General features: G+C 46.2%; 2 long non-coding RNA genes across 3 annotated transcripts in view; one reads left to right on the top strand and one right to left on the bottom strand.

Annotated features, from left to right (window-relative positions):
* LOC142829702 (uncharacterized) overlaps positions 1-25,461 on the bottom strand; it is a 415,915-nt gene that overhangs the window by 13,357 nt on the left and 377,097 nt on the right. The window lies entirely within an intron of this gene.
* LOC112543623 (uncharacterized) lies at positions 22,754-25,089 on the top strand. The gene is made up of 3 exons (XR_012904446.1): positions 22,754-22,814; positions 23,017-23,887; positions 24,227-25,089. It is a non-coding gene; the product is annotated as an uncharacterized LOC112543623 (long non-coding RNA).

Here is a 25,461-nt window from a genome sequence, read left to right as displayed (position 1 = left end):
CAGGCTTTTTTGCGCAAGAAATTCATGTTTGCTGTCTACACTGGCCTCTTGCGCAAGAACAGTTGCGCAAGAGGGCTTATTCCTGAGCGGGAGCATCATAGTTCTTGCGCAAGAAGCACTGATTTCTCACATTAGAACATCAGTGTTCTTGCGCAAGAACTCCTCGCCAGTGTAGACAGGCAGCATGTTTTTGCGCAAAATAGCTATTCCAAAATAGCTATTTCAAAATAATGCATGTATAGACGCTCCAATTCCGCAATTTCGAAAAGAATAGCCCTGGGCTCTATATCAAGATAGCACGTCTACATTAGGGAAGCCTGCCTCGGACTAATTTTGAGGCTTCCTTGCAGATTAGACGTGCTATTTCAAAATAAACTATTTCAGAATAACTATTCCAGGATAGCTTATACCGAAATAACTGTGCAGAGTAGATGTAAACATAAAAACCAGGGAATTTTCTGGACCACAGAAGGTCAGCACTGTCTAGCAGCATTACAAACATTTCCACTGCTTTCCGGGCTCTTAGAAGATATTTAGGGGTAAATTAGAGCTAAATAACAGCACAGAACACAGACAGTAAAGTTTGGTGGCTGTAACAAACTTTATGGAACTGCGGGAAATGTGCCCACACCCATGAAAGGGGATATCTGGCTAAGTACAATCATTCTGGATGATGGATGTTTCCGGACTAAAAAGTTCTGGACTAGAGATACAGATATTGTAATAGGGATACAGATATTGGAATGTTACATCAGAGCAAACACTCCCATCTCTGTATCTTTACTGTTTCTTTTTCCTTTCATGCTTCCGATGAAGTGAGTTGTAACTCACGAAAGCTCATGCTATACTAACACTTAGTCTTAAGGAGCCACAGGAATCCTCATTGTCTTTTCACGCACATTTCCTTTCATATTCAGTGAGAAGTGTCTCCATGCACACACTGCTGAGCCTGAAAATAGTAATTAATTAGAGCCAATTCTGACAGCATTTCTTGCATTGAGTATTTTTAATAGCACTGTTTGAGTAGTAAGGACCTGTCCAAGGGCAAGTAATCAAAGCCTGTTCTCATGGCAAATGAAATATCACAGACCTCAGTGCTTTCCAGCATCCAAATCTAGCTTCCTCTTCCCAGACAGGTGGTGGGGACGTTTGCATATCCATGCTTATTTGCATATCCATGCCTGAGTGGCATTACCCTGTAGCTCAGAGAAGTTATAAGGGCTCCGTGTCACAGCTCATAGTGCATTGAGCAGCAGCTGTCAGCGAAGAGCTCTCAAGATGAGGTCACACTCTCTACTCATCTGCCTGCTGCTTTTCTGTATGAAGGGTGAGTATTAAATTAGAATCTTTAATTAAGGCACAAAGTGGTGGATGATAAGCAACAAAACATCAGCGGAACAAAATGAGGAAAGACTTGTAAAAAGACACCCGTTCTCATTTTATACCTCCATACACTTTAGCTACATCAAGAACAGAATTGAAATGATTTGATATTAAATAAAATCACAGTTAATAACAATGTTGTGGCAATTTAAATCCTGACACTCTCTGGTACTACTACAGACACAGCTGGATTTACACTTTGATTTCACTTACAGGTGCCAGCGGGGAAACTGTGATGACCCAGACACCAGAATCCCTGGCGGTGTCTCCAGGAGACAGAGTCACCATCAACTGCAAAGCCAGTTCCAATGTGGGCAGCTACGTGGCCTGGTACCAACAGAAATCAGGACAAGCTCCTAAGCTCCTCATCCACAGCGCCTCCACACGTCCCTCTGGGATCCCAGACCGGTTCAGTGGCAGTGGGTCTGGCACTGACTTCACTTTGACAATCACCAGTTTTCAAGCTGATGATGCTGGCAGTTATTACTGTCAACAGGACTACGACTCGTCTCACACACAGTGATTCAGGCCAGTACAAAAACCTCTCCTCAGTGACGGTTCATTACTTCCATTGAAATGCTCTGTTTCAGTGACTCCGTCGGAGTCTTTCCAGATTTCCAGTCTTTCCAGCCCATCGGTGCAGAACATTAACACACTGCCATTTGAGGGATGTGCTACTGTACACGGCTAAATGGTTAACTGATGAACCTGGGCTCATCAGTTAACATTCACGGTTACACTCAAGTCTCCCCTATCCCTTCTGTTGCCTCTGTATCAGAGGCAGCAGGATGGGAGAGGATGGTGGGAGCTGGTACACTCAGGGAGCTGACCAGATCCCACAGAGCCACCTCCCTCTACTGCATCTAAACATGTAACTAGTGCAAATATCAGTGGTTACACATTTACAAAAAGCCTCTTAACATCCCTAACTTATACAAAAACTAGCAGACTTATCTGGCATTGCCAGGTACAGCTGGAGAAATGAGGGGCACAGGCACCCCCCCCCCACCCCCGGTGTTCCCAGAGCCAGGGATGGCCTGGAGGGGAGCCTGGCATGGGGCCAGGGTTGGGTGTGGCGAGAGTTGAGAAGGGGGCCGGCTCAGAGCTGCGGGTTATTGGGAGGGGCCCAGCCCTCAGATTGGGACCATGTGGCCTTTCCCACCTGTGCTCCCTGGGCTGGCCCGGAGGGGAAAGGGGGAAGCTGCACATGCTGGGCCACCATCACCACTCGAGGTGCCCCAGCAGTGCTGGCAGAGGAGGGCACTGGTGGTTCGGGTGGGAGGATAGGGCTGCACTGCTTGGCTCAAGTGGTGCTCAGGGGTAGGACTGCAGTGGTGGGGCCAGGTTCCTTGCCCCCTTCATTCGGTGCTGTGGCTGAGGGACAAGGGGGAAGGATTTGGGACAGGGAGGCCACTTACCTGGGTTAACAGAAGGCAACATTGCAAGCCCCATCCACAACTGGCCACTCCCTGGTTGTGCTGCTGCCTATCCCCTCCCCCCATATGGCAATTCTGCAGAATAGCTCTCCCCTGCAGTTACTATCCCCAGTAATGACAGAGTAATTCCTCTCTCTGACCCTTCCCTTTGCATTTTATGGAAAACAGTCCCATTCAGCCACACCCTGTTTTCCTGGCGCAACCAAACCCTGTCCTTGCTTTAAGATAAGAGAAAGCTGAATACCAAGTTTGGTGATCTTAGCTCTCCCCATTTAGGGGACTTTTTGAACAATTGGACTTGCAGAAAGACACACAGACAGACTCACAGACAAAACCACAAATGTCTAATAGCTAGCTAGATAATTTACACAGAACAGTATTTTGGAGTTCAGATATACCAGGTTAGAAAGAAACTCAGTAAACTAGGAAATCCCTTGGAAACAGATTCCATTGACAAGAAGTACCATATCATGGAGGATAGAGACATAATTCAAAATGACCTTAGCAAGTTAGAGAAATGGTCAGAGGTAAACAGGATGAGGTTTAATAAAGAGAAATGCAAAGTGCTCCACTTAGGAAAGAACAATCAGTTCCATACATACAAGATGGGAAGCGACTGTCTAGGAAGGAGCATGGCGGAAAGGGATCTAGGGGTCATAGTGGACCACAAATTGATATGAGTCAACAGTGTGATGCTGTTGCAAAAAAAGCAAATATGATTCTAGGTTGTATCAACAGGTGTGTTGTAAGCAAAACTCGTGAAGTCATTCTGCCTCTCTACTCTGCGCTAGTTAGGCCTCAGCTGGAGTACTGTGTCCAGTTCTGGGCGCCACATTTCAAGAAAGATGTGGAGAAATTGGAAAGGGTACAGAGAAGAGCGACAAGAATGATTAAAGGTTTAGAGAACATGACCTATGAAGCCAGGCTTCATGAACTGGGCTTGTTTAGTTTGGAAAAAAGAAGATTAAGGGGGGACATGATAGAGGTTTTCAAATATCTAAAAGGGTGTCACAAGGAGGAAGGAGAAAATTTGTTCCTCTTGGTTTCTGAGGACAGGACAAGGAGTAATGGGCTTAAAGTGCATCAGGGGAGGTTTAGATTGGACATTAGGAAAAAATTCCTAACTGTCAGGGTGGTCAAATATTGGAATAAATTGCCAAGGGAGGTGATGGAATCTCCCTCTCTGGAGATATTTAAGAACAGGTTGGATAGACATCTGTCAGGGATGGTGTAGACGGAGCTTGGTCCTGCCTTGAGGGCGGGGGGCTGGACTCGATGACCTCTTGAGGTCCCTTCCAGTCCTATTATTCTATGATTCTATGATCAGAAGATGACCTAATGAGTAAGTTAGAAACTTATGCAGAAATGTTGAAACTGCTATCCACTGGGGTGGTTTCCTTACCAACTTAGGGTGTGTCAAGACTACACCTCTCTGTCGACAGAGAGATGTGGATTAGGCACTTCAAAAGTTCAAATGAAGCCGGGATTTAAATATCCCATGCTTCATTTGCATAAACATGGCTGATGCTTTTTTTTTTTAAATGGAGCTTTTTTGAAAAAACTAGCAGTCTAGACACGATCTTTCGAAATACAACCCTTTTCACGAGACATAAGGGAGCAGTCGACAAAGGCTTCCCTTGTCTACCGATCCACCTAGACTGCCATGCTGTGCCGGATTAGCTGATTGTCAGCACAGCGCGGCGGCCATTTTTATTCTAATGAAGCGGGGATTTAAATCCCCGCTTCATTGACTATGATGGGTAAACTAGTTTACATGGCTCCGGGACGGGATAGTAGGTGGTGTCTCAGGTAGTCATGCCATTAGGCAATTAGGCAGCTAGGGAGTCCTTTGATTGTGACAATGGCTTACTTTTGTGGTTGAGAAAAGTCCCATGTATTAGTAGTTTAAATGTGCATTTGTTGGTAACAGTATTAGATAACGCTTATCCCCTACTGGGAGAGAATCTAATTTCACTAGTGCACGAACACTATAGAGTAGTAAAAGTCACACATATGTATTATGCAAATGGTCTCTAGCTCCAACAAGTGCTCCTTAAGAAGGATGTGAGATTATGATTAGTAGAAAGTGAGTTTCCAAGGGCTGGGTCTCGCAATCAGCTTTTTATTGCCCTTTAGTTTAACACAATGCAGTGTAGCTCACTACAAAGCCTGAAACAGTCATCACTTGATGCCAGTTCTGACAGCCTGACTCCCGTTGAGCATTATTTTTAGAACAGTCCAAATGATTTCAGTTGGACTGTTTGAATAGGAGGACACTGTACATGACAAATAAATCAGAGTCTGTTCTCATGGCAAATGTAATATCACAGGCCTCAATGTTTTCAGGCACTCAAATGCAGCTACCCCAGAACAGGTGGTGGGGGCGTTTGCATAGCTATGCTAATTTTGCATATCCATGCCTGAGTGGCATTGCTCTGTGGCTCAGAGGAGTTATAACGACACCATGTCACAGCTCATGGTGCAGTGAGCAGCAGCTGTCAGTGGAGAGCTCTCAAGATGAGGTCACACTCTCTGCTCATCTGTGTGCTGGTTTTCTGTATGAAGGGTGAGTGTTAAATTACAATCTTTAATTAAGGCTCAAAGTGATGGACGATACGTTACAGAGCATCATAAGAACAAAATGAGGAACAACTTGTAAAAAGATGCCAATTCTCATTTTATGCTTCCATACACTTTAGCTACATCAAGAACAGAATTGAAATGGTTTGATATTAAATAAAATCACAGTTAATAACAATGTTATGGCAATTGAAATCCATACGCTATCCAGTAGTACTACAGACACAGCTGGATTTACACTTTGATTTCACTTACAGGTACCAATGGGGACATTGTGATGACCCAGACTCCAGAATCCCTGGCAGTGTCTCCTGGAGACAGAGTCACCATCAACTGCAAGGCCAGTTCCAGTGTTAGCAGCTATGTAGCCTGGTACCAACAGAAATCAGGACAAGCTCCTAAGCCTCTCATCTACTACGCTTCCTACCGTTACACCGGGATCCCAGAGCGGTTCAGCGGCAGTGGATCTGGCACTGACTACACTTTGACAATCACCAGTTTTCAAGCTGATGATGCTGGCACTTATTACTGTCAACAGTACAATGAGACTCCTCTCACACTGTGATTCAGGCCACTACAAAAACCTCCCCTCAGTGACGGATCATTATTTCCATTGCAACTCTGTGTTTCAGTGACACCGTCAGAGTCCCCTTAGGTTTCACAGTGCATCAGTGCAAAACATGAATGTGCCGGCTTGTGCTAGGGATGTGATAGTGTGCACGGTACAACAGTTAACAGATGAGCCTGAACTCATTGGCTAATCTTCAGTTACACTCAAGGTTCCACCCCCTCCCAGGGGCACTGCTGCTTCTGCATCTGACACAGAAGCAGAAGAGGGTGGGGGAACAGGCAAGAGCTGATGCTCACAGGGAGTCAACTTGTAAGCAGGCTCCCCCCAAGCACTGGCTCCTGGGGAACCCCTCTGCCCCTCCACGCACATTGCTGCCTCTGCATCAGAGGCAGCAGCCTGGGGGAGGCAAGCAGGAGCTGGTGTATGTGAGGACCCAGCTTTTAAGCTGCCTTCCTGAGAGTACCAGCTCCTGTGGAGCTATTACCCTCTCACTGCGTGTAAACGTGTAGCCACTGAAAATTTTAACCTCCCAAACTTATAGATAAATAAGAAGACTTAGCTGATGTTGCCCAGGTCCAGCTGGGGTAATGAGGGGCAGAGCACCCCGCCCATGTTCCCTGAGATGGATAGAGACTGGAGGTGAGCCTGGTGCAGGGCTGAGGTTGCGGGAGGGCGAGGCTTGGGAAGGGGACTAACTCAGGCCTGGGGGCTTAGAGGAGTGGCCCAGCCCTCAGACTGGGGCTGTGCAGGCATTTTGTGTTGGCATTTCCACTCGTGGGTGGTGCGACTGCCCCCAGTGATGACTCCACAGTATAGCTCCCCCTGCTGTCACTGCCCCCCAGTAGTGAGTGTTTCCTCTTGCTGGCCCTTCCCTTCGCATTTTAAGGACAACAGTCCCATTCCAGGCACACCCTGTTTTCCTGGCTCAACCAAACCTTGCCCTTACATTAAGGTAAGAGTAAGCTGCATATCGAATTTCTTTCTTACTGTTTATGAGGAGCTCTTTTACAAATGCACTTGTAGTCAGACACACAGACAGATGCATAAGTCTCTAAAACAGGGCTGGGGAACCTAAGGCTCACATGGATCTACCCCTCAGGCTTGGGGGTCCCCCTCAGCATGGGGAGCTTTCACTGGTACTAATGGCCTCCGCTGTTTCCCCCACGGGGCTGGAGTACACAAATTCTATGAGCCTGGACCCAACTGATTTTTCTGTGGGTCAGTGGCCCTTGACTCCAAAAAAGGTTCCCCACCCCTGCATGCATGCATGGATAGATAGATAGAAACAGTTCAGTAATTTCTCCTTATGGAGTTCAGATAGTTAAAATGTACCTCAGTAAACCAGAAAACCCCAGGTTGGAGGTTTCGGAAACAGATTCCACTGATAAGAAGCACCACATCAGAAGTTAACCCAATGCATAAGTTAGAAACGCATGCAGAAATGTCAAAACTGCTAACCACTGAGCTGGCTTCCTTACCAATTTAAAAACACAGTCTTATCTCACCGAAAAATTACTGACAAAAATGAAGACAGCGATCGATTTTCAGATGAAATGTCAGTCAGAGCAAGACAATGTCTTTGTTGCATATATAAAATAATTCTGTGTGAGAAATAAATATTCAATGAAAAAAATTCTACTAGAATCTCTAATAGGTAATGACACTGACAATGAATACTGACAGGAAAGTGTTGAGATATTCTACTGTCTGGGAGATCCAGAGAGGTTAGGGTATATTGATTTGACAATGTTACACAGCCTGGTGTCTATTGTCATCACTATAAGAAGAACAAATGACTCAGCAAAATTGTGCTTATAAAACTGCTTTCATTAGTCTTTCCTGTTTTAAAAGAATTTTCTTCTCTACCCTTGGACGGGATAGTAGGTGGTGTCTCAAGTAGCCCTGGCATTAGACATTTAGGCAGCTAGGGATTCCTTTGATTGTGACAATGGCTTACTTTTGTGGTTGTGAAAAGTCCCATGTCTTAGTAGTTTAAATGTGCATTTGTTGGCAACCAATATTAGGTAATGTCTATCCCCTACTGGGAGAGAATCTAATTTCACTAGTGCATGAACACTATAGAGTAGTACAAGTCTCACATATGAATTGTGTAAACAGTCTTTCTGGACCAGGGAGTTCTAGATTAGTGTAGCCAGAGAGAAACTCCCCTCTCTCTTTCTCCCCCTCCTCCCTCTGCCATCCTTGGGAGAGAGAATCCTTGAGAGTGAAACTCTGTCTTCAAAGGCTCCAGGGCCTCCAGAGGTGCTGGAATAGCAATGGCCCTGGATGCTAGACAGGAACCAGATAACAGTGACAATTGGACCAGCAGGCGTTCAGGGACCTTGGGCTACCTTTGGCTGGTACCAGCATTGATACGCCTACACACACTGTCCCAGAAGAGGAATCTGCTGCCCCATCAGGAAAAGGATGTCTGGCCCTAATGACTTAGTTACCTCCACCTCACAGGTGCAAATTAAGCTTTGGACCCCCTGTGGGAATGAGCGTTACATAGACATTCCAACTTAACTGGCATTTTAATGACAAGAGAAGCGTCTACGTGACCACAGGGGTATAAAGTAGGGCCCTGTGCCCCACTCTAATTGGAGATGCACCCATAGACCTGCTGGTCAGGCGGTCTTGGACCCCCGAGACTTTAGGGATGCCTTCATCTCGTACTGACTGCTTCCCATTGGGATTGAGAGAAATGCTGCTTTCACCAGAGTAAAGATCGCAGGGGTGAGAATATACCTGCTAGGTGTCTGTTTTTGCATGCATTTAATAAGAGCTCAGAGAACCAAAAGGGTTTCATGGTACCTGTAAATGATTTTTTATCGTAATTTCTGTCTTGTCCTTTTGTAGTGGCTGTGTCATCTGTAACACAGCAGTTACATTTAACAGCTAAGCTTGCCTTGTAACAATAAAATAGTAACTGTTTACACTTTAACCTGACTCCTTCAGTTGCTGTAACAGAACCAGACACAATTAAAAGAAGTAAAGCCGGTCGGGGTAGACACAGAAAGAGCTGGGCGTTGGGTTCTGATGCCTCCACAGGGCAGATCCTTGGGGCACCCGCCAGCCTTCCTGGCTGCCCGCTGCGAAGGGACCCTGCAGTTGAAGACTCGGGTGTTTAATACGGCTCGCAGACCACACACTACCCCGACCACCAGCTAACAACTAGAGAAAGTAAACTTTAGCAGAGATACGGATATTGGAATGTTACATCAGAGCAAACACTCTCATCCCTGTATCCCCACTATCTGCCTCTTTTTCCTTTCATGCATCTGATGAAGTGAGGTGTAACTCACGAAAGCTTATGCCATAATAAAACTGTTAGTCTTTAAGGTGCCACTGGATTCCATGCTGTCTTTTCAAGCATGTTTCTTTTTATATTCAATGAGAAGTGTCTACACGCACACACAACAAAGCCTGAAAACAGACATCGATTAGGGCCAATTCTGACCACCTTACTTACACTGAGTATTATAAATAGGACTGTTTGAATAGTAGGGATCTGTGCAGGGTAAGTAAATCAGAGCCTGCTCTCATTGCAAATGTAATATCACAGACCTCAATGTCTTCAGGCACCCAAATTGAGCTACCCCTAGTACAGGTGGTGTTGACATTTGCATAGCTATGCTTATTTTGCATATCTATGCCCCAGTGGCATTGCTCTGGAGCTCAGAGAAGTTATAACGGCTACATGTTACAGCTCATGGTGCATTGAGCAGCAGCTGTCAGTGCAGAGCTCTCAAGATGAGGTCACACTCTCTGCTCATCTGCCTGCTGCTTTTCTGTATGAAGGGTGAGTATTAAATTAGAATTTTTAATTAAGGCACAAAGTGATGGACATTAAGCTACAGAGCATCATCAGAACAAAATGAGGAATGACTTGTAAAAAGACACCAGTTCTCATTTTACACCCCCATACACTTTAGCTACATCAAGAACAGAATTACAATGGTTTGATATTAAATAAAATCACAGTTGTTAACAATATTATGGCAATTTAAATCCTGACACTCTTTGATACTACTACAGACACAGCTGGATTTACACTTTGATTTCACTTACAGGTACCAGAGGGGACATTGTGATGACCCAGACTCCAGAATCCCTGACTGTGTCTCCGGGAGACCGAGCCGCCATCAACTGCAAAGCCAGTACAAGCATCAGCACTAACATTGCCTGGTACCAACAGAAATCAGGACAAGCTCCTAAGCTCATTTTCTATGGTTCTTCCTCTCGTCCCTCCGGGATCCCAGACCGGTTCAGCGGCAGTGGGTCTGGCACTGACTTCACTTTGACAATCACCAGTTTTCAAGCTGAGGATGCTGGCAGTTATTACTGTCAACAGGACCAGAGCTGGCCTCTCACACAGTGATTCAGGCCAGTACAAAAACTTCCCCTCAGTGACGATTTGTTACTTCTATTGAAACGTTGTGTTTCAGTGACTCCATCAGAGTCTTTCTAGTTTTCAGAGCCCATCGGTGCAGAACATTAACTCACTGACTTGTACTAGGGATGTGATAATGTGCACGGTTAAACTTTAGTGATTACACAACAGGCTCATTGGGTAACCCCTTCTCCACACTGTTGCCTCTGGTGCAGAGAGGCAGCAGTACAGCAGTGGGGAGGAAGAGAGAGGAGAGACTGGAGCCAATGCTTGCAGGGAACCAACTTTTAAGCCAGTTCTCTGAGCATACCAGCTGCCAGAGAACTGCCTCCCCCTCTGTGAATAAATGTGTACCTTCTGAAATGTCAGTGGTTACACATGTACAAAAAACATGCTTTTTAACTCATACAGAAGCTTGAAGACTTACCTGGTGTTGCCCTGGTCCAGCTGAGTGAACGAGGGGTGGAGGTTTGATGGACCGGGCCAGGTCTGGGCACAGCTGAGGGCGTCCGCTCAGGGTGAATTGCTCAAAATTCGGGGCTTCTTACAGCCCCATACTGGAGGCCTTTCCCAAATAAGGCACAAATTAGTCACACCAAGCGCTTCAGCTGCCAATCTGGCCTGTCAGAAGCCTCGCGAGCAAAACCCCTCTGACACCCCAGCTCTTCCTATGCCCCAATCAGCCCCATGCCTGCACACATGTGAGGGATTTTAGATCCCAATCTCACCTACCCCGAAGGGGTTCTTCTGGTCCCAAGAAACCAGCCACTGGTCCCAATCAATTTACACTCTGGATCTTACCCATAAGACCACACTGAGCCAATCCTTTAGAATTTAGAAACTAACGGTTTATTACTAAAAGAAAGAAAAGCATGAGAGTAAAATTGTTAAGGAGAATACATTACATGCACCGAATCACCAAGTTCTCAATGCAGGCTCTTAGCAGAGATGTTATAAACTGCTATAATATAAGTCTCTGGTGTACATCCTATGTCAGGATGGGTCCAGTTCTTTCCAGCTTGCTGCCACATGGCACTTATATACCTCTCCTGGCATCCTCCTAGCCAGAGTAGCTCACATCGTCGAGTGACCTATCTCTGTTTCACATGCTGGCAGCCATTATGCCCTGACTGGTTTGCAGGTATCAGTCACATCCCTCAGGTATGTATTGGCACCTCAAGATTCATTGTCTCCTTGCTAATTAGCATAGCCACCAGCTGAACATTCTTTGCCTATTGCTCTGTCTCAGACAGAGAATTTTCCAGCATTAACACAGAGTATATATTTATAACTCCACATACAGATATTATACAAGTACATGAATAGCATATACAGAATCAGTAGAACATAAGCTTTCATTTAACATCTCACATAACCCCCTTTGTACAGACTTTTGGGGCAAACACCTCTTCTCCCCCATGGGAGGCATCCTGTTGCTGTTCCCCAAGTCAGGCAGGGACTGATAGGGAGACTGAGGGTGGGGCTGGGGTTGGGGAAGGTTGGTAATGGACCTGTAGGGGCCTGGAGGTTCAGGGGAGGGGCCCAGCCCGCAGGGGCTGGCCTGGAGGGAGTGTGGGAGAATGAGGACACTATGCATGCTAGGCCACTATGGCCACTCTTGGTGCCCCAGCGGTGCTCATGGGTGGGGAGGGGTCCATCAGCAGGTCCTGTGGGAGGATGGGGCTGTGCTGCCTGGCCCCAGGAGTGCTCTGGGGGCAGGTCTGCGGTGATGGGGCCCAGCTTGCTTCTCTCCTCATCTGGTGCTGTTGCCGAGGGCTGAGGGGAAGAGGGATTTGGGTCATGAAGGCCACTTACCTGAGCTAGTGACAGGCAAGATGGGGAGCCCCATCCCTAGCTGGCCACTTGCTGGTCACTTCTGTAGCTTTCCCCTGCAGCTGCAGCCCTAGCAGTGACTATCCAGTCCCTCCTCTCTCTGGCCCTTCCCTTTCCATTATATTGAATACAGTCCCATTCTAGGCACAACTAAACCCTGTCTTTGCATTAAGATAAGAGGAAGTTGCATAACTAATTTGGTGATCCTAGCTCTTACCTTTTAGCGGGAGTTCTTGAACAAATGGACTTTCAGACAGATGCACAGACAGATGTACTCTCAGACAGATGTACAAATCTCAGAGGCTATGTCTACACTTCACTTCTTTTTTGGAAAAAGGTACACAAGTTGTGCTCCGCAATTTGTGTACCTTTTTCCGATTCTTTTTTCGGAACAGGCTTTTCTGAAATTTGGCCTATCTACACTGGGCCAAATTTTAGAAAAACCTCCTCTTTCGAAAAAGCCCTTCCTCCCTCATGAAATAAGGTTTGGAGGGCTTCCCAAAGAGTGTGTCTGCTCTTCCAAAAAAAATTCAGAATAGCAGATGTGTTCTCTGGACACATCAGAGTTTTTCCAGGATAACTTTTTCCCGGCAAAGCTCTGTAGTGTAGATGTAGCCAGAGAGATACACATTAACACAGTACAGTAATTTCTCTTTACAAAGTTCAGATAGTTCAGGTTGGAATGCACCACAGTAAATCAGGAAAACCCAGGTTGGAGGCTTTGGAAACAGTGTCTATTTATAAGCATCACCATATCAGAAGCTGACTTGAAAGGTCACGTGAAAGGTCCCTGGTTCATCACCAGGCAGAAACAGGCCTCCTTTGATTCTAAGCTGGGATGATTTAGTTGGGGTTGGTCCTGTTTTGGGCAGGGAGCTGGACTCGATGACCTCCTGAGGTCTCTTCCAGCCTGTGACAGGGCAGACAAGCCCTGCACTGAAGGGTGGAGGGCAGCCCAGGCCCAGCTGGTGGAAGAGGCCCAGCATCCAGCCCTGCTGGGCATGCTCCCTGCAGAACCCCGGTATAAGAGCAGAGCAAGCCCTGCATTTGGGAGAGCAGCAGGAGGGTGGAAAGGAGCAGGCTCTGCCTAAGGGTACGTCTAGACTACAGGCTTTTGTCGACAGAAGTTTTGTCGACAGATATTGTCGACAAAACTTCTGTCGACAAAGAGCGTCTACACTACATTCAGTTCTGTCGACAAAGCAAGCTGCTTTGTCGACATGGTAGTGTAGATGCAAAGGACAGTTTACATGCAATAACACCTTCTGTCGACAGAAACTCTGTCAACAGAAGGCGTTATGCCTCGTAAAATGAGGTTTACCAGCGTCGACAAAACTGCTGAGTTCTGTCGACGTTATGTTGACAGAACTCAGCGGTAGTGTAGACGCAGGTATAGTTTTGTCGACAAAAGTGGACTTTTGTCGACAAAACTCTGTAGTCTAGACACACCCTTACAGAGACCTGATCAGAAAAAGGAATTCTCATATTGCAAGAAATTCCAAATTTTGGGAAGGCAGAGTGGTCATGCTGTGAATCAATACAGCTATTGGAAAATTCAAAAATTTCCTGTGATATGAAAACGCCACATTTTGGGGAAAAATTGAAGCAACATTTCATTTTGATTTAAACTTTATTTCCTTGATCGCTAGGCTATCTATCTATCTATCTATCTAAAAGATGTCAAAGCAATTGCAAAAATAAAACACTTCCTTCTCAGTCAAAAAATATTTTCTGATCTTATCCGAATGAATTATTTTGTTCATTTTCCCCTGAAAATCTTACCTTTTGGAGGAGTTCTTCAACAAATGGATTTATAGACAGATGGACTCACATACAAATGTACAAATCTCAGAGGCTATGTCTACATTACATTTCTTTTTCAGAAAAAGGGACGCAAATTGCAGAGCTCTGCAATTTGCGTACCTTTTCCTTTTTCTTTCTTTCTTTCTTTTTTTTTTTTTTTTGAAGAGGCTTTTCTGAAATTTGGCCTGTCTACGCTGGGTTAAATTTTGGGAAAACCTTCTTTGAGAAAAACCCTTCTCCCTCATGAAATAAGGTTTAGAGGACTTCCAAAAGAGCATGTCTGCTCTTCCAAAAAAATTTCAGAAGAGCAGACGCGTTCCCTGGACACCTCAGAGTTTTTCCGGGATAACTTTATCCCAGTAAAACTCTGTAGTGTAGATGTAGCAGGAGAGACACACATGAACACAGTACAGTAATTTCTCTTTACAAAGGTCAGATAGATCAGGTTAGAAATGCATCTCAGAAAAGCAGGAAAACCCAGGTTGCAGGCTTTAGAAAGAGAGTCTATTTATAAGCATCACTACATCAGAAGCTGACAATGCATAAGTTAGAAACTTATGCAGAAATGTGGAAACTGCTAATCACTGAATTGATTTCCTTACCAACTTAGAAATATAATCTTACTTCATGGAGAAATTGCTGACAAAAATGAATATAGTAATGGTGAAATGTCAATCTAAGAGAATGTTTTTGTTGCATGTATAAAATCATTCTGTGAGAGAAATAAATGTGCAATGAAAAAAATCTGGCAGAACCTCCAACAGATAATGGCACAGAAAAAGAATGCCGACCAGAAAGTATTGAGATATTCTATTTTCTAGGAGACCCAGTGAGGTTATGCTGTATTGATTTCGCAGTATCACTCGGCATGGTGTCTGTTGTCATCACTAAAAGTGGAACAAATGACTCAGCACAATAAAGATTTCCTAAATAGAACACCAAGGGTGTTGGCACTGGATTTCTTACTCCTTGTGAGGAGTAAAGGAAGTTGATGGGAGCATTTCTTGCATTGACCTCCCACTGTGAGGATGGCGCTGAAACTCAGTTTAAGCTATGCTTACTCCAGCTATGTGTTTTTACATAACTGGAATTGTGAACCTTAAAAGTCGACCTTCCTCTGTAGTGAGGATCTGGCCTAAATAGATAATTTGTACAAGTTCTTGCTAGCCAGTGTGGTGAACAGAAGTGCTCTTTGGGACTGGTTTGGTGTGTGCCTTATAGAGAACGATCCCCAATCCTGGGCTGTAAGTAGCCCTGTCTCTAAGCAATAAGCCCTGATTTGATTCTCTCAGTGGTTCCCCCAGAAAGTATACCTATGTAAGAGAGCTGAGAGCTCATGCTGAGTTGCTTGCCCAGTCTGTGACCCCCTCAATGCTTCTCAGGGTCACTGGTCTTTGGGATACACCCCCGATTTTGTAGTTCCTACATTCCTCATTCCTGAGAATAGGAGGCAATTGTTGCTCCAAATCCTGCTTCTCTCTGCACTGGCAAGTAGGGGAACACTCTCTAGTCTTATGGTGGGAAGCCCTCCAAAGAGATAAAGAGAGGAAGAGTGCTCTGAGAGTGATCCCTACTGGTGACCACAGACCTTCCTGGGCCAGCTGGAGGGAATCTTCAGACCCCTGCCCCTCAGACTCTCAGTGTTGATTGCTTGAGCTAGAGGCTTCAGCTGTCCCCTTTCTACTTCATCAGTTTACCTGCCAGCTTAGAGAGTTTACCAGGCTGTGAGTCTCCTTTTCCTGCAGCAAGAGCGACCTCCTGTCCCCAAGAATCCCTCCTTGCTTCTGAGTCCTGAAGGCCTTTTAGCAGGGCTAGATGCTTCAGTGGAGAGGGCGGTGGGTGTGGCCACAGAGAAGGTGCTCACCAGCTGTTTCAGAATAGCATGGGGCATGCACATGGTCAGGCTGGGCCTGGTTCACATTAGCAAACAGGAGCTGACATGGAAGGTGGTCTGTCAGCTTCCCGGGGGCTGCCGGACTGGCCACACCCATCCAAAATGGCAGCAGGTGCAGGGGGTGAACAAGGCTGAAGGGAGGGAGTCTGCTCCACTCTTATTACCCACTGCAGCCCTCAGACTTTGCACCTACCAGGCCAGAGAGGTTAAAGGAATAGGGACACCGACAGACTGGGCAGTGCTTGGCATACGGATGCCACCTTTCAGCTTGCTCAGATTTGGGGTGCGTGTAACTCACACACCTACTGGGTGTGGGGCAGTGGCCCATCTAGTGGCACCGAGACCACTTACAGAAAGTCTGCTCTGCTGCCTTAGCTAAGAACCAGCTGCCTTTTAGCTCATGTGGGAGAGGGTTATGTGCTAAGCGCCAGTGGTCTCAGGTTTGATTCTACCTGCAGATAAGTGGAGTCTGCTGGCGTTGCGTGTGCTCATCCCAGACCTCCTTTTCCTTCTTCCTCCATGCACCCTGCAAGCCTCCGAGAGCACCAATCATTCTGGAGGTACAAAATACCTACGGCCACTGGTGCCAAAGCAGAGAAGCACCAAGCTGCTGCTGCTCTTTTTACTTGGATCTCAACCTGCAGCTGACTTCCTTACCCATCGTTAGTTCATCCGTGGTTGCTACGCCCTGCGCTTACATAGCTAACTCTGGCTGCTCCACCATCTGAACCATGCAAATCTGTGATCATTAACACAGCCAATGACAGCCTGAAACCATCCAATCAGCTAGTTCAAAGCTCCTTCCTGGAATTAAAATCTAGTCTTTTACATATCTGAGCTCATTTGCCTATTCACACATGGCTGATATTTTCTCAGTGAGCTACTGAAGGCATAAAAGGCTCCATTTTCACTTTGTGCCTTGCTGACGAGCGTTTCTAACCACACAGCAGCAAGATGATCTCAGCCACTCCCCTGGCCTGGTTGCTGCTTTTCTGGATTCAGGGTAAGAACAGACAAGTTTTACAAGGGTTATAAGGAATGAGATAAACCATGAAAAATGGCAGTTGGTTGTTTATTTACACACTAGTTTCTGCGGTATTTTCTAGTTCACTTCTCTTGTTGCATTTACAAACATTTCAGTACAAAGGTTTGAATGTCATTGTCCCATTTTCCCAACCCCAACCCTGACAATTTTTACCTCTCTCTCTCTCTCTCTCTCTCCAGGTTGCAGTGCACAGACTGTGATGACACAGACTCCGGAATCTCTCTCAGTGTCTGTGGGAGACACCGTCACTATCAAATGCAAAGCCAGCGCAAGCATTAGGAACAATATTAATTGGTTCCAACAGAAGCCTGGACAGGCTCCCAAACTCCTTATCTATTATACCAGCAACCGATACACGGGTGTCCCAGACCGGTTCAGTGGCAGTGGGTCGGGCACTGACTACACTTTCACCATCAGCAGTGTGGAAGCGGATGATGCTGGGGATTATTACTGCCTGCAGTATAACAACTTCCCTCTCACAGTGATACAGCCCAATACAAAAACCTCCATCTGAGTACACAGTGCTGAGCATTTCTCACAGCTGCACACAGACAGTCAGCTGCACAGGTTTCATAACAAACAGAAACAGGGAGTTAGCAAGATCACCGTCTACCGCAGCAGCCCTGCAAACTCCTCTCACTGTCATTTCACGCAGAGAACTCAGGGAAAACCTAACTCCAAATGGCTGTCAAGTAAAACTGATGGGCTACGTCTACACTGGCACCTTTTTCCGGAAATGCTTAAAACGGAACTGTTTTCCGTTATAAGTATTTCCAGAAAAAGAGCGTCTACATTGGCAGGATGCTTTTCTGGAAAAGCCCTTTTTCCGAAAAAGCGTCCGTGGCCAATGTAGACGCGCTTTTCCGGAAAAAAGCCCCAATCGTCATTTTTGCGATCGGGGCTTTTTTGCGGAAAAGACTACTGGGCTGTCTACACTGGCCCTTTTCCGGAACAGTTTTTCGGAAAAAGGACTTTTGCCCGAGCGGGAACAGCATAGTTTTTCCGGAAAAACACTGACAATTTTACAGTAGATCGTCAGTGCTTTTCCAGAAATTCAAGGGGCCTGTGTAGACAGCTCGCAGCTTATTCCGGAAAAGCGGCTGCTTTTCCGGAATAAGTGGCCCAGTGTAGACATAGCCATGGAGAATAGCAGAGAGAACAATTCTTTAAAAAAAATGTCAGAGGGAGGAAATGAGAAAAGCAGGGATTTTGCAGCTCCTAGTACAATGGGGCCTTGAGCCATGACTGGGGTTTCTGGCACATCAGCAGTGCAAACAGCAATGATAATAACAAATAAATATGGGCCAGGTTTCCCCCAAAAGAGAGTGTTTCCTATGGAGGCACAAAATAAATATTCCTCACATCCAGGTGTTGAGATCTGCTGAAAATCTGGCCCTACGTATCTCTGCTAAGAGATGCCCAAATGGCTGCTGAGCCCTTTTGAAAACTGCTTCTTAGAGCCTGATCCTAGTCTGAGTGACGTTAACAGGAGGGTCCCCACTGACTTCTCTGGGTGTTGGATCGGACCTCCTACAGGCTCAGCTACAAGTTTCCAGAGTTCCTCAGTTCACTCAAGAGCAAGTGGCTGGTTTGCCTCTAGAGAGGCAGATAAGAGAATAATATCTGGGACACGGTGTGAATAAAACAGCCCAAAGAAGGACACCACAAGGTGAATCTGGTATGACAGGGAGGGATCCAAAAGAAGAGGAGCCGTTTCATAAGTTCCCATCCTTGCCCAGGACACCAAGGGCCACCATAAGGTTTGGCCAGCAGAAAGAAGTGAAAGACAGTGACCACACTGGCCATGACCCAGAGATCCACAGGGCAGGAAAGTGCCTCCTCCGACTGAACCACATCAGACAGTGTTTGGAATAGTTACTAGGCAGCAGCCAAATATCAGGAACTGGCAGATGAAGGACAGATCAGTTCTAGTTCAAACAGACGTAGTCACTGACACTGCCAATGAGGTATCCACCACAGCCATTAGATTGGAATCCATGGCAAACCGTGGTCTCCAAAACCCATCCAAGTGCTCTAATCCACAATGAATAACCAAGTGTTCCAGAGTCACTGAGCAGTTAGGAAACCTACTAATTAACCGTCAGCACCTGGAATTCACGCTCATTGAACATCTCAACTAGGAGTCTCCACAGCTTTATGAATTATGGACTTGAGTTATAAAAGTTTCACTTCACTTTCTGTGGTTTTTTCACAAGGTCTGATCTGAGCAGACAGAGGAGGATGATCTCGTAAGCTCATCTCATCTTCTTCTTTGTGCTCTAGATCCAGGGGGAGAACCAACTCAAAATCTAGACGACACAAAGCCTGTGTTCTCTGCATCACACCTGGCTCTTTGCTCTTATTTACATGCACACTGGAATCCACTACGTGTTTTTCCCATTTAATTAAGACAACAGAACACAGTACACATAACTAAGGTGTGAAAACACTAGAGCATCCATAGTTATCATTACATTTTTATCTTTACATTCAGACTCCAGTGGGAACATTTTGCTGACTCCAACTCCAGAGCCTGTTGTTACTAATAACCTAGTACCAACGGATACCTGGCAGGTCCTTATGTACAGGGCCTCCTCCTTGCAGCCTGGGGTCCCAGCCCCGTTCAGTGGCAGTCAGGCTGGGAGGTGTGCCACTAATTACACTCTCACAATCAGCCCCATTCACATTGGAGATGATGGAGCTCGTCATTGTCAGTATTTGTATGGTTCTCTTTCACACAGCAGTACAGGACAATATAAACCTTCCCTTCTCTGTGTTTTAGCTGCTTAGCTGTTTGCTCCCACCTGTCTCCATAGCAGGCTGGCTGCAGCGTGCAAACCATGGACAGCAACCAGGCAGCTCAAATTCATTCTTTATTGCTTAGGTTGTGGTTTAGTCATGGATATTTGTAGTCAACATGAATTCATGGCACATCTCCTGTCCATGACGAGTACTGAACACCTGTAAGTAAAACGTGGACTGGGAAGGGCTGCAGGTGCCCTGAAGGGATAGTCTGAGGGCACAGCAGGTGCTGGTGGGATGGCCTGGGACCGAGGTGGGAAGGCTAGGGGACTCCTCTGCTCACTGCCCCCACTACCAGCTCTGCCCCACTGCTCCCATTGGTCAGGAAGCGCAGCCAATGGGAGCTGTAGGGGAGGAGAACGTGACAGGGCAGGGACATACCAGTTGCTTCCAAGGACAGCCCCGCAAGGTGAGCATTGTCCCATAACCTAACTTGCTACCCCAGCCCTGAGACCCATTCCACACCCAAACTGCACCCACAGTGGCTTATGTGTTCAGGCAGCCACAGAGCCAACAGAACTCACAAGGTAATGGGAAGTCGGATCAGTTCAGCCATTACAGAACAAAGTCTACTGGCCATGTCTGGTTTATTTCAAGCCCAGCAGATTCCAGGCCATGCCCTGTCACCATCACTCCTGGTAGGGTACCCAAGTGTGAGAATGCGGGGTAATAGGCACCTATATAAGACAAATCCCTGAACATCAGAACTGTTCCCATAAAATTAGGACATCTGGTCATCCAGAGCTCAGCTGCTGGGCATGCCTTGGTATCATTGGGGATGCTGATCCTGACAGTTTGTAGTACAGCCTCATATGGAATATCGATGTAAACCTGATGCAAATACTGACCAGCAGCTGCATACCACACCACACTTCTGCAAGAACCTATCCCTGCAACAAAGCCCATTGCCAACTCTGTCCACACATCTATAAATGTGATCTAGCCACATAAACCATAACATCAGGGGCTCATATACCTGCACGTCCACTAAGGTGACATATGCCACCAAGTGCCAGTAATGCCCCTCTACTGTGTTGATTGGTTAAACCAGACAGTCTCTGCACCAAAGAATAAATGGACAGAAATCAGAAATTGGGAATGTAACACACATAAACTTGGAAGGGAAAAATTTAAACTTTCTGGACATTCAGTAATGGAATTTAAAGTAGCCATCCTGAATAAAGAATTTTACTAGCTGATTAAAGAGAGAGACATTTATAAATGGAGTTCATTTTCAAATTGTACTCTATCAACTTAGGTTTGCATAAAGATCTTTTGATATTTGCATCTTCCCGTCAAATGGTGACAATTAGATGCATCCACCCTGATTTAATTAGCCTCATTAATAATAGTCTTACATTGACAGGTAATTTCTTTGCTGTTATATATACCACAGCTTTGCAATTTCTAATTCAACTCATCAGATGAAGTGAGTTTTACCTCAGCTCATTTGGTTGATAATACTCAGGATCCAGGGGAAAGGATAATGAGGATATTGGTTTGAAAAAACAGATCTAGAAATGATGCATGATATTTTCATGCGTTAACTACATCCAGGGATATCACTTTAATATTATATCTACCTAGCTTAAAAATTAATTTAATTTTATGTTAAATTAATAAAGCTTTCTAAATACATTGAAAAAAGCATATTGCTGAACATAAGGAGATGGATGATGAAAACACAACATGGTTTATTTTAACTTTCATATCTGTCTAGTGAATTATGTTATTTACTGAGGCTCCAGATAATATACTGTGATGACAAAGATTCCAGAAGAAACAATCGCAATCAATTGCAAAGCCACTGCAACTGCTAGCAACTGTGCAGTCTGAAATTAGCACAACTTCCCTGCTCATTATTCTGGCTCTACCCTGCCCTGTGAGATCCCAGCCTGCTTCAGGAGCAGCCAGTCAAAGAAGGACTCTCACTGTCAGTGCAGTTGATTCAGACGATGGAGATCACCACCAAGAAGGTGTCAGCTTCCCTCACACAGTAATAGAGCCCTGTCCCAAAATCTCTCGGGTCTCTTCAATTCCTGTCATTCCACAGGAATAGGTGCTGCCTGCAGAGAGCCCAGGGCCAATGCGGCTGCTGCAGTCCAGGTCACTGCTCTGTGTCTAGACTGATACGTACAGGGCTAGATTATGCTGCTGCATAGCGAGTGTCCCTTCTGAGGGCCACACGGAATGGAGAGGGTAGCTGCAAGCAAAAGCATAGCGCTGGGGTGCTAGGGAACCCAGCAGCAGAGAAGACCAAGTGGGGCAGACTCTTTGGGGTTTTGCATTTGTCTCTGCTGAAGCCTTGTAAACTGTTCTGCTATGACCTGCAATTCTAAGGAGGCCCTGACACTCTTGGTCAATACAACAGCAAATGCAGGATGTCTGCAGGCGCATCCCCTTGGAGAGCCTCCCTACTCTCACATTCTGAGCCTGTGTTCAATGTTGCCTTCTCCACGAGTGTAATTTGTGTTAAAAGGACAATTGAAAATCTTGCGAGGCCAGGCTAGGGAGATATCCCTGGAATGAAAAGTTACCTGATCCAGAGGAACCCAAAATGGGCAGCGTCAGGCACTCTTTTTCTTTCATCCCCACCTCCTACTTTTATCCTTTCCTCTCTGGTCCACTCATAGGATGGGTCTCCTGAGTGTCCAGTCTATTCATAGACTTATAAACTCATAGACTTTAAGGTCAGAGGGGACCATTATGATCATCTAGTCTGACCCCCTGCACAGTGCAGGCCACAGAATCTCACCCACCCACTCCTGGAATAATCCTCTCAGATACTAAAGTCTTCAAATAGTTGAAAGACCCCAAGATGCAGAAAATCCTCCAGCTGTGATCTGTGCCCCATGCTACAGAGGAAGGCGAATTCAATGTGACCCTGGGGCTGCAGAGGGAAGGGACGTTTACACAGACCTGCTGCTTTGCATATTTCCACTCCAGTGACAGTCCCCTGCTGTTAAGAGCAGATATAAACATGTCACTTGAACCGTTTGTGCTTCTGAGCTCCACAGCTGCCAACATGATCTCCCAGACTCAGTTTCTCTTGTTCCTTGTGCTCTGCATTCAGGGTAAGAGAAATAAGAGGGGAAATTAGCTTAAATAATACCAGGCGGCAGACACTCAGATTTTCCTGTTCAAGCGATCCTTCCAAGTGGCATTCACAGTCTCAGTGAAGGAGGGATACAAGGTGCAGGTTTGTAATTAGTTAAAACTCATGAGATTTGAGTCAATGTACACTTCTTTTTCTTTTAATTTTTCTCTCCCATCTAGACTCCAGTGGGCAGATTGTGCTGACACAGACTCCAGAATCCCTGGCAGTGTCTCCAGGAGACACTGTCACTATCCACTGCAAAGCCAGTTCCAACACTTATACTAACCTGGTCTGGTACCAACAGAAATCAGGACAAGTGCCTAAGCTATTTATCTATGGTGCATCCACCCGTCCCTCTGGGATCCCAGACCGGTTCAGTGGCAGTGGGTCTGGCACTGATTTCACATTCACCATCAGCAGGGTTGAAGCGGGTGATGCTGGAAATTATTACTGTCAGCAGCATACCAGCTACCCTCTCACACAGTGATACAAACCAGCACAAAAACCTGCCTGCTCTGTAGAGTTTCAGATTATCACTCACTGTGTTTCAGCTGCTTTCTCCGTAGCTTCCTGATGCCCGTGCTTCTGCAAGGTTGCCCATAGGTTGTGTGTGGGTCAGATTTGGGTCTGTTCCCTCTTTACTCCAGAACTTGGCCCTTACACATGTTCCCTTCCACCATATGGTTCAGCACTTTTCTCTCCGCCACCATCGCTCCCCTACCCCTAACAGAGATCTGCTCTTACCGGCTGCATCCCATTTACTACTGTCTGTCACTGTGACAGGCTGCTGGTGAAGCCAGAGCCCTGCCACTACAGTTTGGCTGCAAAGGGCAATGAGCAGGCCCATGCCTGAGGGGCTAGTGGGAAACACCTGTGGGCCTCATTAGCCAGAGGGTTAGAAAATGCAGCCACAGGGGATGTGGAAGGAGAGGAGTGGGAGAATGGGGGACTGTGCTCCCCAGTCAGCCAGAAAGTCCGGCTGAGTTTGCTGCTGGAACAAAGTTCTGTAAAGAGTACGTGGGAAAATTGGTGTGGACAAAAAAGGCACAGGTAGGTTGCACAGGAGGGAATCTCCACTTCATTTGTGACTGAAGAAAGGGTGCCGGGGAGGGGCCTGAGCAAGGATCTTGCCACACAGCTTACAATGTTAATTAACTCTGTAGTGAGCAGAGAACTGTACTCCAGCTTTCTCAAGCCCCCTGAGGGACACTGCAAGAGTCGAGTCCATGTTCTCAAATATTAGCAACTGGAGGAATCCCATTTTAATTTACACATTTTAATGGACCCTCCTTTTAATGGACCCTCCTTTTCCCACCCCTCCCTAAGTATCGTCTGTCCCCGCTTTTCCCTTCTATTCCAGCTATTGAACAGCTGTTCTTTGGCATGCAGGAGGCCTTGGGAAAGAGAGGGAGGACCTCCATGCACCCCACTTTGAGAAGCACTGGCCTCTTCCGAACAAGGTCGACTGAAACCTCCTCTTTGATTCAGCTTCTTATCTAGCAAAACAGTCACTGATGCAGCTTCCTTTTCCCAGAAGAAACACCTCGGCAGGCTTGAGACTCTGACAAAAATGGAACGCAGAACTCCTCACTAGCACCCTAAGGCTACAGATCACAGTGGCAAAAAGACCTGAGACCACCTGGAGGGGCACCCTGGATGAATTCTGGGTCACATTTATGCCAGCACAGTCATGGGGTTGTGGGTGGGCAGTAGGAGGAGGAACAGAGCAATCACGGTATCTGAGTGGTGGTCCATCAAATCCAACATCACTCTCCAGCAGCAGCCAGTCCCTGTTGCCCCAGAAGAAGATACAAGAAACCTCCAGTAGCAGTTAGAGGAAAACCTGGCTCCTAGGAAAGTTTACTCTTCATAAGACCTACTCTTATGGCATTCTTCCTCTGCAGCCAGCACAAACCCAAGAGAAAATCTGACCCAAATCATTCTAGCTGGAAGCACTGTGAACTCAGCCTGTCTGTTCACTTTCTTCCCTGCCACCTTGTGCATTATCAGGCTGTAATTTCTATTCAGAATCAGCCAGGCAAAGATGCAAACAGAAATATTTCCATTCACTCCATTGTGGATCTTTAGATAGCCATTTAATTCTAAGGTATTCATTCCTTCAGAGTGGGGATTCTTAGCAGTGTCTCACCATTGCGGTGGCAGTGGGCAGAGATCTGATTTCACTTCACCCTCACGATCAACAGTGCTGAAGCAGACGATACTGTTGGCAGCCAGGCTACTGCCTCCCTCACTGTGACTCTTCTCACAAACCTCTCTGGGCTGCTCGGTCGCTCTGCTCATTAAAACATCTTCTCTGACACAGAATCTTCTCTACAGCTGCTACTCCCATGGCAGCCTCAATGACCATGTCAGCCATAAGAGGGAACTAAAGGCTTTTGCCTGCCTCTCTAAGCACCACTAGAGGGAGGAGGGTCTAACAATTCAGAGCATAGAGCTTAACTATTGGTTCTTTTTTTCGGTTCAGTGACTGCAGCATATTTGACACAACCGACGGGACAGAAGAAATTGGTGCATGCAGTACAGGGCCTATGTGGCTGTTGAAGTCCAGCTCACTGCTCTGTATCTTGACTGATACGTACAGAACTAGACTCTGCCAGAGTGAG

The sequence above is a fragment of the Pelodiscus sinensis genome, chromosome 5 (genome assembly GCF_049634645.1).
Source record: "Pelodiscus sinensis isolate JC-2024 chromosome 5, ASM4963464v1, whole genome shotgun sequence".
Lineage (NCBI taxonomy): Eukaryota > Metazoa > Chordata > Testudines > Trionychidae > Pelodiscus > Pelodiscus sinensis.
The sequence above is the reverse complement of the archived record's forward strand: the minus strand, read 5'-3'. Positions and strand labels throughout refer to the sequence as shown.